Source organism: Stegodyphus dumicola, chromosome 12 (assembly GCF_044657685.1).
Source record: "Stegodyphus dumicola isolate Sdum_Otavi_A_Nest chromosome 12, ASM4465768v1".
In the NCBI taxonomy this organism is placed as follows: domain Eukaryota; kingdom Metazoa; phylum Arthropoda; class Arachnida; order Araneae; family Eresidae; genus Stegodyphus; species Stegodyphus dumicola.
Window position 1 is genome coordinate 26,178,120 of NC_140779.1, and position 13,001 is coordinate 26,191,120.

The following is a 13,001-nucleotide window of genomic DNA, read 5'->3' on the forward strand; positions in this document are numbered from 1 at the left end:
CATGTTAACGATAGAGATGAAAAGCATATGTGCTTTTGTGCTTTTTTTCCCTCAAGAGGGTGGCCTATTTTATTTTCACAATGTTAATGGAGTAATGGTAAACTTCAGAATCAAATACAGACCAGAAGATTGGAGATTCTTCATGGAATCATCTACAAGGAACCCGAAAGCATCCTTCATAATCGTAACCAATATGCTTCTGCATGTCTAAAAAATCTGATGTGTACACATGACTCCTTTGTACGGAATATATAAGTTCATTTAACACCGTTACATTTCATTCATTTTATAACTCACAATGCACAAAATTTATATCGTTGCCACATATTCTATTCAAATGCTATAATAAATCTAAAACGATGCATAAAAGAGTTTAAACAAATAACAAAAAATGAAACAGTTTTTCCACAAGCGATTCAGTATTTCTCATTCAATTAATTCAGTTCTCACTTCGTGACAAGACCAAAATACATAAAAACTCAAAATATCTATATTAAATTTACAAAGTAAATCTTAAACTCATTTTCTTTGAATAAATTCCAGAATGGATTAAGCACGATTTAATTCGCAATAATAAATGAAGGCGTTATCTTTGTTGTTGCGGAGCTTAGTTTTTCTAGATTGGCAAAAATTTCACTACCCCGCTTAAGTTTCAAATGCAAACAAACATGGCCGCCATGATAATCAAAACGTAAGCTTAGCCGTACTAAAACACTTTCCTATTGTTGATAATTCCACAGTTATTGCATGCAGGTTAACTAAAGGCATAAAAATCTTAACCAGAACAAAATAATTCAATCTTTTTTAAAGCAAAAAATGCACAACTTACAAACATATAAGAAAAAAAGAAACTGAGCTCACTGAGCCGAGTAACAAACTGGATATATATATACATATTTTTATATACGTTTGGTGCGGCCGATTGCAACCAAAATACGAGGTGCACCTCTAGTACATGTTACAGCAGTTCTACATACAAAATTTCAACGCTCTGAGGCTACTCTTTTTTGAGTTATGCGAGATACGCACGTACGTACGCACAGACGCCACATAAAATTCTCTTCAGAATCCATTTTGAATCAATTTTATAATTTTTTGGAGAAAAGAGTCCTTTATTCTGTTCTTACGTGCAGATGTCACGCAAAAACATCGTTAAATTGCATTCGATAGCGGTGGATACTTTCGTTGAAATATGATACCCGAAATTTTTCACGGTTACAATACTTCTTTCTTACTTCGTACAAGGAAGTAAAAAGGATATTGCTTTAGATATTTTTGTGAACACTTTCGGGGTTTATGTGAGGCAAAGCTCAAAGAAGGTGTAGTTGTTGGCGCTTTGAAATTCTTGAGTATCGAGAATTTCAGTCAAAAGTGAAAAATGTGGAAAAAAATGCCTGAAAGTTTTTTTTTAAATCGAAGTAACCGTCTTTCTTAGCAATAAAAAAGAGCCAGATTACAAGACATTTGTTATTCATTTGTTGAGAAACTACAACCACTTTGGTAACTTACAACACAAATAGTAAATTCAGAGTAAATAAACCATGATCTTGAGAATTCGTTTATGTTATATTTATTTTTAGCCCAAATGGGCGTTAGCCCAGAAGGATGCAGTTTCGAAACGAGATTTTGCGTCGAATCACTTTAAATGTCCAAATCACTTTTCATATTGTTGCCACCAAACATTATCGCCCTGCATTAAATACATTTAAAGAAAATAAAGAATGAAGAATCAACATGAATATATGTATGTTTCTCGCACTGTGATTGAAAAACCGGTATATAGAGTCATCAAATTTTGAATAATATAGTTCTTCACCCGAGCAGGGGCACCTGGAAGCGCGGATTTGGAATTAGAATTTGCTTTATTGTCTATTTCATATGTTATAAGACTCTAACGATTGTTTGATTAAAAAACTCAACAATTTCAAAGCAAGCAGTGGCAGCACTATAAGGAATAAAACATTTCTATCTCTAGTGTGCGAGCCTGTCCATTGGAAGTTCTAGAAATTTGCTGTTCTTAAATATTTGTAGTCCAATTTGGCGTTAGCCCAAATGCTCTCGAAATGTGTACGTGTCTGCGAATGGAGAAAATGCACGTTTGGGTTTAATATAAGATCTGAGAGCATTCAAAGTTTTAATTAAAAAGTATATTTGTATTGTCTTCTATCATAATCATAGTAATTAATGTTTATCATCTATTATTATAATTAAAGCATATTTGGAAGCTTATTTTTGTAAATGTTTTATTTTACCGGAAAGACCAAACTTACATATTCATCAATCATGTTTCCTCTGCTAATCTTTTATTTAGAAATTTTGAGTTAAGCAAAAATGTACTTGCTCAGAGTTCTAAACATTTTTTGGAATACTATCATCGTCTACCTATACAGGTATCAGATATCACTTATTTGTGATTATCAGGATTAAGTTAAGTTACACCAAGCATCAAAACCTTTAAAATTATACAAACATTCAAGATATATAGAAAACAAACAAACAAAAAAAAAAAAAAAAACTTCCTTTACGAGAAATTTCCATGATATAAAAAGGGGCTTACTTGGCATAGTTCGAACAATTGGTGTTGGCGGTTTGACAGTCTCAGTATCACTGACAGTTTTACCTGGGAAAAAAGTAAGATATAAGAACAATTTTGCATCATCAAAATTTAGTTTCCTTGGCACATAATGTAAATGCAGGCACTTTAAATAAGCTCTTTAAACAAAGTAAAATAGTTTAACTTAATTTTTACTTAGATTTATTTTTAATAATTTTTATTATTTAGACTAAAAATATGGTCTCAAATATTAAAAATATCGATTAATTTTCTACGCTCACGGAATCGTGTAAGAGAGTGGGTATATATGCGTAACAGAATAACAGAGTGGGTATTCACTGAGGCGAGTAACACAGTGGAGACTGAGTGAGTGTAAGTTATTATTACATTTAAGTTTGTAGATGATGCTGGTATTACGAACGTAGATTTATTAAGTGAATCACGTGACTACTCTTGCTTTGGAGTCGAGATTAGATGTTCTGTTTGATTTTCAGCTGGATTCGCAGCGCAACGTTTTTTTGTCTTGAAAATAAAATCGTGTTTTAATGCAGTCCATTGGTTGTTGTTATTAATCCGCATCGCAGCCAAAAAGGGAGGTGCACAACTTCATGTTATAGCAGTCCTATATTCAAAATTTCTGCGTTCTGAGGCTACTCGTTTTTGACTTATGCCAGATACATACATACATATGTACGTACAGACGTCACGAAAAAATCTCTTCTAAATCCATTTTAAATCCTTTTTGCAACCTGCTTTGGGAAAAAGAGTCCTTTATTCTATCCTTAGGTACAGATGTCACGTAGAAACATCTTTAAATTGCATTTGATATCGGTCAAAATGGGTATTTGCTTTTAAATATGATACCCGAAAATTTTCGCGATTACAGTACTTCCTTTACTTCGTACAAGGAAGTAATAACAGTTCAGTCAACAAAATTCAGAAGTTATATTTCTCAATAAGTATTCAGTTACTTGTAAAGTAAGTAAAATGATTATTTTTTCCCTGCAATTCTTTAAATTGACATATAAGTGAAATTTCAAGAAATAAATACACAATAAAATAAGGAATTCAGTGAAGGCCCTTAAATGATAATAGGGAAGAACACAAGCTTAATGGATGCAAAGATAAGTTAAGTTTATAAACTGTAAGGCATATGACAGGCTTTCAGCAGATAAATTGCAAAATTACAAATGTTCGTTTTTATTTGATTGAAAAATTCCATTTGTGATATACAAGTGACAAACCATAAAATAAACACTTCATCTTAAATTAAAAATGGCGAATGTGTGTGCCGTGGGCGCAGCCTTATGTTTTCATATATTTTTTCCACATTCTCAGTAATATTTATATTTGGAATGCAAATTGATGAAAATATTCGAAAGCTTTGCCGTGGATATTATCAAATGTAAAAATTATTACTGTTTGTGAAAAAGTTGTGAAAAAGGTTCAAAATTTTTGTTTAATTTTTTTTTTTTTTTTTTGCTTTTTTTACATGTTAATTGAAAAAATATATAGGAACTGTTATCACAGAAAAATACTCATTCGTTATCTAAAAACACTTGAAAATATCAAAATGTCTGCTTTAAATATTATTTGTTTTCAAGCTGTGGATGGCAACGATTAAATGGAATTTGAATTTTTAAAACTTTTATTTCAGAAAATAAGTCAAGATGTTATTTTTGTACATTGAAAATTGTGAATTTTTAAATTCCAGTAATACAATCCATAAGTTATTATAGGACTCATCATTATGATTTAATTCTATTATTTGCCTTTTGGTAACTCTTTTGATGTTAATTTTAAAATATTACGAGGAAACTGAGTTTTAAAGCACGAGTTGCCTATTTTAGTTATTATTCCTAGCGTTAGCTGTGACATCAGCATTTTTATTAATATGATTCAGAAAGATGAAGATAAAAAAGTGTGTGTGGCGCTTAGGTGGTAATTGCAGTATGTGATATTCAAAAAATAATAATTAAGTACATTCTTAGTAACAATAAATCTTGAAAAAAGAACTTAAATAACACAATTTATTTAAATGCTTTGGTTCTTCCTTTTTTACATTCTAAAAATTACTGTAACCTTGTCAGTAACAGGTAAGGTTACAAAAGGAAGTTAAGCTTATAAAAATATTAAACACTAAAAAAAAATTTCATGTTTAAAAATGTTCGTAACGTAAAAAAAAAGTAAGAAATTAAAAATAAATTTATATTTCGAATTTTAAACCACTACAGGCATACTTAGCTATAGCTAATCAAATTTTTAACTTTACAAGTAATGTTTCTAAAATGAAAATAATAATAAATAATTAAAGAGAACATTGACTGAGCAGTCAAAAAAGCTTCTATGTGTGCTTGACGATGTATTCTCTATGTGTGCTTGACGAGAGCTAACGTTAATATTAACATAACAAAATGATTATTCAAAACAGATCACTGACGATTCAAAAAAAGGATTGAATCTAGTACAAGACACAGGAACGCTTTGCACAAAAAAATGGAACAGTTCTATATCTTCTGTTCTACTGGACCTATTGTAGAAATTTAACTTGCGCGACTTAAGATATATATTAGATTTATATATACTGTTTTTCTAACATATGTATTTCGACACAAAACCGGACTTTTTCTGAAATGACATATCTTTTTTTTTTTCGTTTTTCGGTTCTGTTACTCAAATAATGCCTGGATATTAAATTTTGTAAATTTTGGTAATAAATTTATGGAGAAATTTAACAATTTATAATTACGAATTTTTTTTCAGTTTGCGTCAAGAATAATTCATTTGGCGATCTTCTTAATTTATAGCAATCTATTTTCCTTTCTCTTTTTTTCAGGAAAAATTTATCTTGGCGGATTGTTTTTAATTTGCATCAAGAATAATGCCTGGATATTAAATTTTGTAAATTTTGGTAATAAATTTATGGAGAAATTTAACAATTTATAATTACGAATTTTTTTTCAGTTTGCGTCAAGAATTTGGCGATCTTCTTAATTTATAGCAATCTATTTTCCTTTCTCTTTTTTTCAGGAAAAATTTATCTTGGCGGATTGTTTTTAATTTGCATCAAGAATAATTCACTTGGCGAACTTCTTAATTTATAGCAATCTATTTTCCTTCCTTGTTTTTCAGGAATTTCCTTTCTTTTTCTTCGGAAAAATGGTCATCATTCATACATTTAAATAACTTTAACAAATTGCATAAACCATATATTTGGCGTTATTATCGCGTATAACAGAAATATGCCAAATTTAAAAAAGCGCCAGTATGTAAATTCACTAATATCTTAGAAAAATTTGAATATAAAACTAATTATTTGCAGGTACACTTAGAAATATACTATTTTAAGATGACGGTAAAAATTTTATAGCTTATGATACCAAAGTGTTTCGAAAAACTTATAAAACATAATTTAAAAAAAACAAATTCACAAAACCATAAAACAATGAGTGAATTTTATTAAGAATGAACCTAAATTTCGAAATGTGAAAGGAAAAATCAAATACGTTACGTAAAATAGAGATATTAATAAATATATACCAAATTCAATTACCATGGAGGAGCTAAAATTTTGAGACGTTATTTTTTAAAAACTACTCGTGCGATTTTTACAAAACTTGGCACTTTGGCATAATTTGAGTGGTAGAATTAAAATATGGAAAAAAGTTGGTGTGCTATTTGAGAAAAAGTCCGATTTTTGATGTCCAAATACCTATGTTAGAACAATGCTACATGTTAATCTACTACATATCTTAAGTTTCGCTTTCGAGACATGGAAAATGTGACTTAAATTTCGACAATTGGTGCAGTAGAACGGGAGATATAGAACTGTCTAATTCTTTTGTGTGCAAGGTGTACGTTGATTGGTCATTTTAACTCCTTGGGTACGGATTTATTTGAGAAAATATTTGCATGTGGAACGGATATAACTTTTGGTTGCGATTCATCAATAGCTACTTCACTTTAGGAGTATAAATGTAACAAATTTATTATTTAGGTAATCCACTATATTTTTAATCTTTTTTATTCTGTCATCTTTATTTTCCTCTTCGTTATCCGTAAAATGTAGAAAGCTTGAAATATCAAAAACCTATCGCGTGCCATAGTGCTGGTAAAAATTGGAGTACTTATTACATATCTTTTTGACCAATAAATATGCATTTTTGGCTTCTTCATGTGCGACATCAAGATGCATAATGCGATATAAGCTTTCATTTCATCAGAACTTGCAGGAAACCACCTTTGATTTTTGTTACACAACCTTCTTTTTCTATTCCTTGTCTGGCATATCTATTCGTTTCTTCTACTATAGTGTCCCAAAAATCTTCATTCAAGATTTCTTTCAAAACATCTAAAGACGTAGGATTACCACCTAGTCTACGCAGGCTCAAAGGATTAATTCCAGATATTTCAGAAAAACTTTTTATATCGGCTGCATTTTCTTCTTCTTCCTAAATCCATTCCTCTGATACTGATTCACGAGAAGATTCACTATCACTGCTCGATAGACGTCTTGTGCGTCTTCGAAACCTTGATATTATATTACAATTGTCACCATTTTCTAGTTCAATATCGTCTTCGTCACCTTCGCTTTGTATTTCATTGTAATTGTCAATTTCAGGATCACTAAACAATTCTTCTTTAGATTTCTCAAAGTCACTTTCGCTATCACTATCATAAAATATATTCCTTGTTTTTGACATAATGGGGCAGTGTATCACAAATAATGTTCACCGAAATACTGTAATTGCCTCTTCACTTATGACTGATACAAGCTACAATGAAATGAACAGAATTGTGCCTAACCTCAAATAACGTTTTAGACATGTCATCCGCTCCTAGGGAAAACAAGTGAATGTCGTCTCTCAGACGTCAAATGTACCCAAGAGTTTAATTTTTGGTTTGACGTCTCAGACACGTCAACCGCTCCTAGGGAAAAAAAGTGAATGACGTATCTCAGACGTCAAATGTACCCAAGGGGTTGATTTAAAGCATTATTCGATTCATTACAGAATTGGGGGCTTTCTAGTTGAACAGAAGTCATAAAAGAAGGCTCGTGGTAGTAACAAATTTAGCACTACCCTTTAATTGAACATAACGTTAATTTACGATTAAAAAATGACACAATATATAAGACATTAAATCATATGTTAATAAATCTAAAATTCACATCAAAATTCAAATTAAATTTTCATAGACAAGAAGATACATTTAAGTTGTAAAACAAAATTAATGGAATATACAAAATTTGATATTAAAACTTACAAGTTGGTATTACATTATCTGTGACAGTTGTTGATTTTGTTTTGTGCTCTTCACATGTTTCCGCTGAAAAGGAAATTTATGAGAAAAATGAATGTAAAAATGGTAAAAAAATATTTTCTCATGCATGAGAACCTGACAAGCACATTTCATAGCATTTAATTCCTGCTCGATATGAAGAGCATTTAGATATGTCACAGGTACTGAGCTAAAACCACGGATCTGTAAAATTTTCCTTTTGCCAAGAAGAAAAGGCTTTTAAACTTTTGATGTCTGTTCGGTTTTGTGAGATAAGTCTAGTTAAGATTTAAATACGTAATCTTTTAATACACATTTTTATAGCACTAGGCTTAAAGAAATTTTTAAGCACTAGGCTTAAAGAAATATAAGCGTATACATAAGAGTATACGCTTATATTTCTTTAAGCCTAGTGCAAAATATCCAAATTAATATAAAAATGCACTCACACACACATACACAAATAATTTTTTTTGTTTTTTTTTTTGCTGAATTTTGGTTTTTGAATAATGTTTATGACGTAATCCAGCGAATTAAACTTTTGACATCTATATTGCAATAACTTTAACTGATAGAATTCTTAAATTTTAAAATTATGTTGCGGGAAGGAAAGCTTTGTATCGAAAACCCTGCGGAAAAAAAAATCCATCCAATGCTACAAATCTCATTGGTACTCATGCTACAGATCTCATTGTTAGATTTAAGCAAGCAGCAATAGCAACAAGGATTCCCAAAAGTGATACTATTCTTAGGAGACGAGCAGGAAAAGAAGCAATTATTGATAAAGCAACGCGATTGGAAAGTACATATTTGATGATAAAGATGTTGTTAGAATTAAGAATAATTTTTAGAAGATGTAGATAACCCTAATCTAACTTTTGTCACTAACAAAAAGACTGTGGAATGATCTTGCAAAATTGGAAACTCTTCTTTCTACACCGTGTATAGCCACAAAAAAGCTACATTCTGGATAATTAACAGGAGGTTTGTTCTTTCTAAAATGAGACAGCTTATTGCAGAAGGAATCATTTCCTTAATGAAGAAAAGAGAAACTAGTTTGCTAGATAATGAGATCTTGTTGAGTTCAATATATTCATATCCAAAACACCGAATTTTGTCCAATGAGGAATAAATTAAAAAGACAGAGAAAGCCATTTATGAACTTTCACTAAGAATGAAACTATTCGCAGAACATCTGGACTATTCAAATCAAGACAGACTAGAGACATTGTAGCTGAGTCTCTATCATCCTCTTCCATTGATAAATTAGATTTTGAGATATATTTGGATAAAGTTGAAAAGGCTAAGGCAAAGCAAAGACCAAGAGCATTTAGATATAAATATGAAAAAAATGCAAACAAGACTTCTACACAGCCCTTGAAGAAATAGAGAAACATGATTGCTCTTGCAAGACACCTCTTTTAGATTTTATATACAAATATATCCTGATAAGTTAAAAGAAGTAGCCCTAACAGTAAAAGCTCTCCCTCCCATTGAAGTTAGTGTGAAAAGACTATCCTCAGCTCTGAAGTTTATCAAATCGGATCTACGGTTATTTATGAAAGAAGATCTTCCCGGAGCTATACTGTTTCTTAAAAATTACTAATAGCAGAATTTCCATTTCATAATAAATGCTAATTAATATAAATAATATGCTATGCCATCATTTGTTTTCAGTAGCATCTATTATTTCTTTTATATTTAAAAAAATAAGCTGTAACCCATTTGTATATGTTTATACAGGGTGCGCCAGCGTTCATAGTAGGATATTAAAAACACACCGTGAGGCAGTAACTGTAATTTATGTATTACCTCTTATGTCAATTAATAGTTAAAGGTATGCCATTTATTAAAGAGTATTTAAGAGTCATTTATTAAAGAGTCACTGTCCATTGCGTGCATTACCTTTTGAATATGATGCCTGTCAAATGATGCAGAACACATTCATCTAGGTGGCATTGGAAGCTTGCCATAACTCGGCGTATCGTATTCCCTGGGACATTGACGACGACAGTTCTGATGAGATCCTTCAGCTCAGGAATGGTGGCACAACGTGTTCGGAAACCTTCTTCTTCAGGTGGCCCCAAAGGAATAGGTCTGCACATGAAAGATCTGATGAGCGAGGGTGCCAGGAAACGTCACCAAAACGGGAAATTACTCTACCTGGAAATGTCTGTCGCAAAGGTCCGTCCATCTGGAACTTTCCCATGACGTCCCAAGTCGAAATGTTGCCGAAATAGACGCTGGACAGCAATAACAGAGTAGTTATTCTTGAAATAACTTTTAACAGCAAAGGCACGATGCTGTGCACTCCACCGATCCATATCACTGTCACACTCGGAATGGCAGCTCATTAGTACACGAATGCGGCAAGAGCTGGCGCGCATTCATGCAGTACGTCATTGTACTACGCAAGTCAAATTACGCTATGAACGCTGCCGCACCCTGTATATATATATATATATATATGAGGGGGTCGGAGTCTTTAAAATTCCAGGTGTCTTAGTCGGAGTCAGTCAATTTCCCTACCGACTCGACAGCTCTGGTTATAAGCATTCAGATTTGCTATACGAAATCCATTATTGCTTCTTCACCTTAAATAATATACTATTTGTAATATTAATAAATTAAACTGCAAATGTCTTTCATCGTGACCTGAAACTTAATTCGGAAGTAGCCAGAATTATTACACTTTTTTCCCGTGGTCTTGTGTATGCGCTTTGTTTCAGATTTATAACTTGTAAGCAATCCTGAAGAAATATCACTTATATCAGTTTTGGGGGGAAATAAAAAAATCACCATCCAGTATAAAAGCGCACACCATTTGGAAATGCAAATTAAAGCATGCGATTATAATAAGATTCATAATTAAATTTAATACTTAAATATCATTTTGTGTAAAATATAAGTATCATTTATATATTTTAAAATAAAAAATGCTTTTTTTTATTTTCATATTGTAATACAAAGCAATATACATTAAATATGAATACAGAATGAAGGTACCATTATAAAATTAAACAATCTGATGTGTCCACCACATGACTTCGTGCGGCCGATTGCAACCAAAATACGAGATGCACATCTACAAGTTATAGCAGTTCTATATACAAAATTTCAACGTTCTGAGGCTACTCCGTTTTTGAGTTACGCGATATACGTACGTACGTACTCACAGACGCTATGAAAAATTCTCTTTAGAATTCATTTTAAAATAGTTTTATAATTTTTTCGGAGGAAAAGAGTCTTTTATTCTGTCCTTAAGTACAGATGTCTAGCAAAAACATCGTTAAATTGCATTCGATAGTCGTCAAAATGGATATTTTCATTGAAATATGCTGCCTGAAAATTTTCGCGATTACAATACTTCCTTTTTACTTCGTACAAGGAAGTAAAAATATCACGAACTAATATTATTTTGAACTATTATGATAACTTAGCGTAGGACACTTTGAGAACTTATAATCAAAGGGAAAACTTTTTAATCTGTGAACAGTTATGCAAGAAAATATTTTGTAATTAGTAGAGCAAAAGTCCTCTTTGTTTGCCATTTAATTTTACAATTCCAGTAAAGGGTGCTTCTATCTTCTCGAATAAATGAAACTGTCATGTATCATATTATGTAGTACATATTGAAGAATCAAACTCACGTTCTGGTGTACGAGTTTCGACTTTAGTTCCTGGAGGCGTGAATGTTTTTCTCCACTTATCACCTACAAAATAGAAAGATATCAATGATGTTGACTGGGAAAGTAAACATTTCCTATTCAAAAATATTTATGTCAAGAAAACACAACACAATATTTGTACATAGGTACATAATGGAACCTAGTGGTAACATCTCTTCCTCACAGAGATATATTTAGTAAGAACGAACCACCAAGATAGCAGATTGCTTTTATTATTATAAAATGAATTTGTTCTCATATCGAAGAGTTTTTTTTATTAAAATTGACCCAAACAGCCTTTTCAATAGTTTTATTCATATAGGCATGGGCAGATGGCAGTTCAAGTGAAAAACTCTAAAAAACGAAGTTCATATGGTCCATTTATTTGAAAATTGAACATAAAATTTGAATATACTGCATAGTAATGATATCAGAAAGCTATCTGTCCACAAATGTATCATCACTATTATCGGTAAGGCATTCCAGATAATAAGTAAAATTAAAAATTTTATTTTAATAGGCTTAAAAATTATATAAATCATATATATATTCATGTTTATTGCTATAAAAATTACCGCATTTAATAAGTAATGAAATATTTCTGTTGATTTCCCATTCTTGACATGATGCCTAAAGTGAACGTTTTTCAATTATGTGCGCCACACCTTAGTTGTTCTTTGCAATTAGCATTTTGTTATAATTTAGAACTACCGATCTGAGGTCAAGCAATTTACTCTTGAGGAAAAGACATTTCCCACAAGTTGAGATCCTCTATGTTATGGTAATTGTTCATTTAACTCAAAAGTTCATCATAGAAAATAAAATACATTGGCATATTATAAAAATGTAACTTGTGCAATTTATACGGTCTGACGTAAATAGCAGAAATTGTCCAAGTTAGTTAACTTTCTGGACAACAAACCAGCTTAGACACAAAATCAGTTATAAGGGGAAAAAACATTCTCTTGAACAAATATTAAAAATGAACTGATATGTGCGAAATGTGCACGTTTAGCAATTTACACTTTCTTTGAAACACTTTTTTTATATTTTTTGTTATTTATGCTTTTGATAACAGTTCACAAAATTGATTGTATCTATGTAACTTGAAATATCGCTAGTACAGAATGGTACTAAGCATTCATACCGCATCTCTTCAACGTTCTTTTTTCTCCCTCTGAGCGGCATGATCGGCTTTATCCGTTCATGAGAAGCTTTGTTACTTGGCATATAGTAGCTTATAATTTAAGATATTTAGCTTTCTTAGTTTCTTTAACAATGTAAATATCATCTTAATGAATGTAAGTTTATGAAAGTAACTAAAATAGGTAATAAATAAAAGACTAAAATAAGTAACTAAATAAAAGACTAAAATAAGTAATTATATAAATTCAATTAACAAATGCAGTTTGAATACCGGTCTTCATGACAGATGTAAAATACTGCGCCGCTCAGAGGGTTAAGAATACAGACGGTTAAAAGATAGAATGTGTTACATA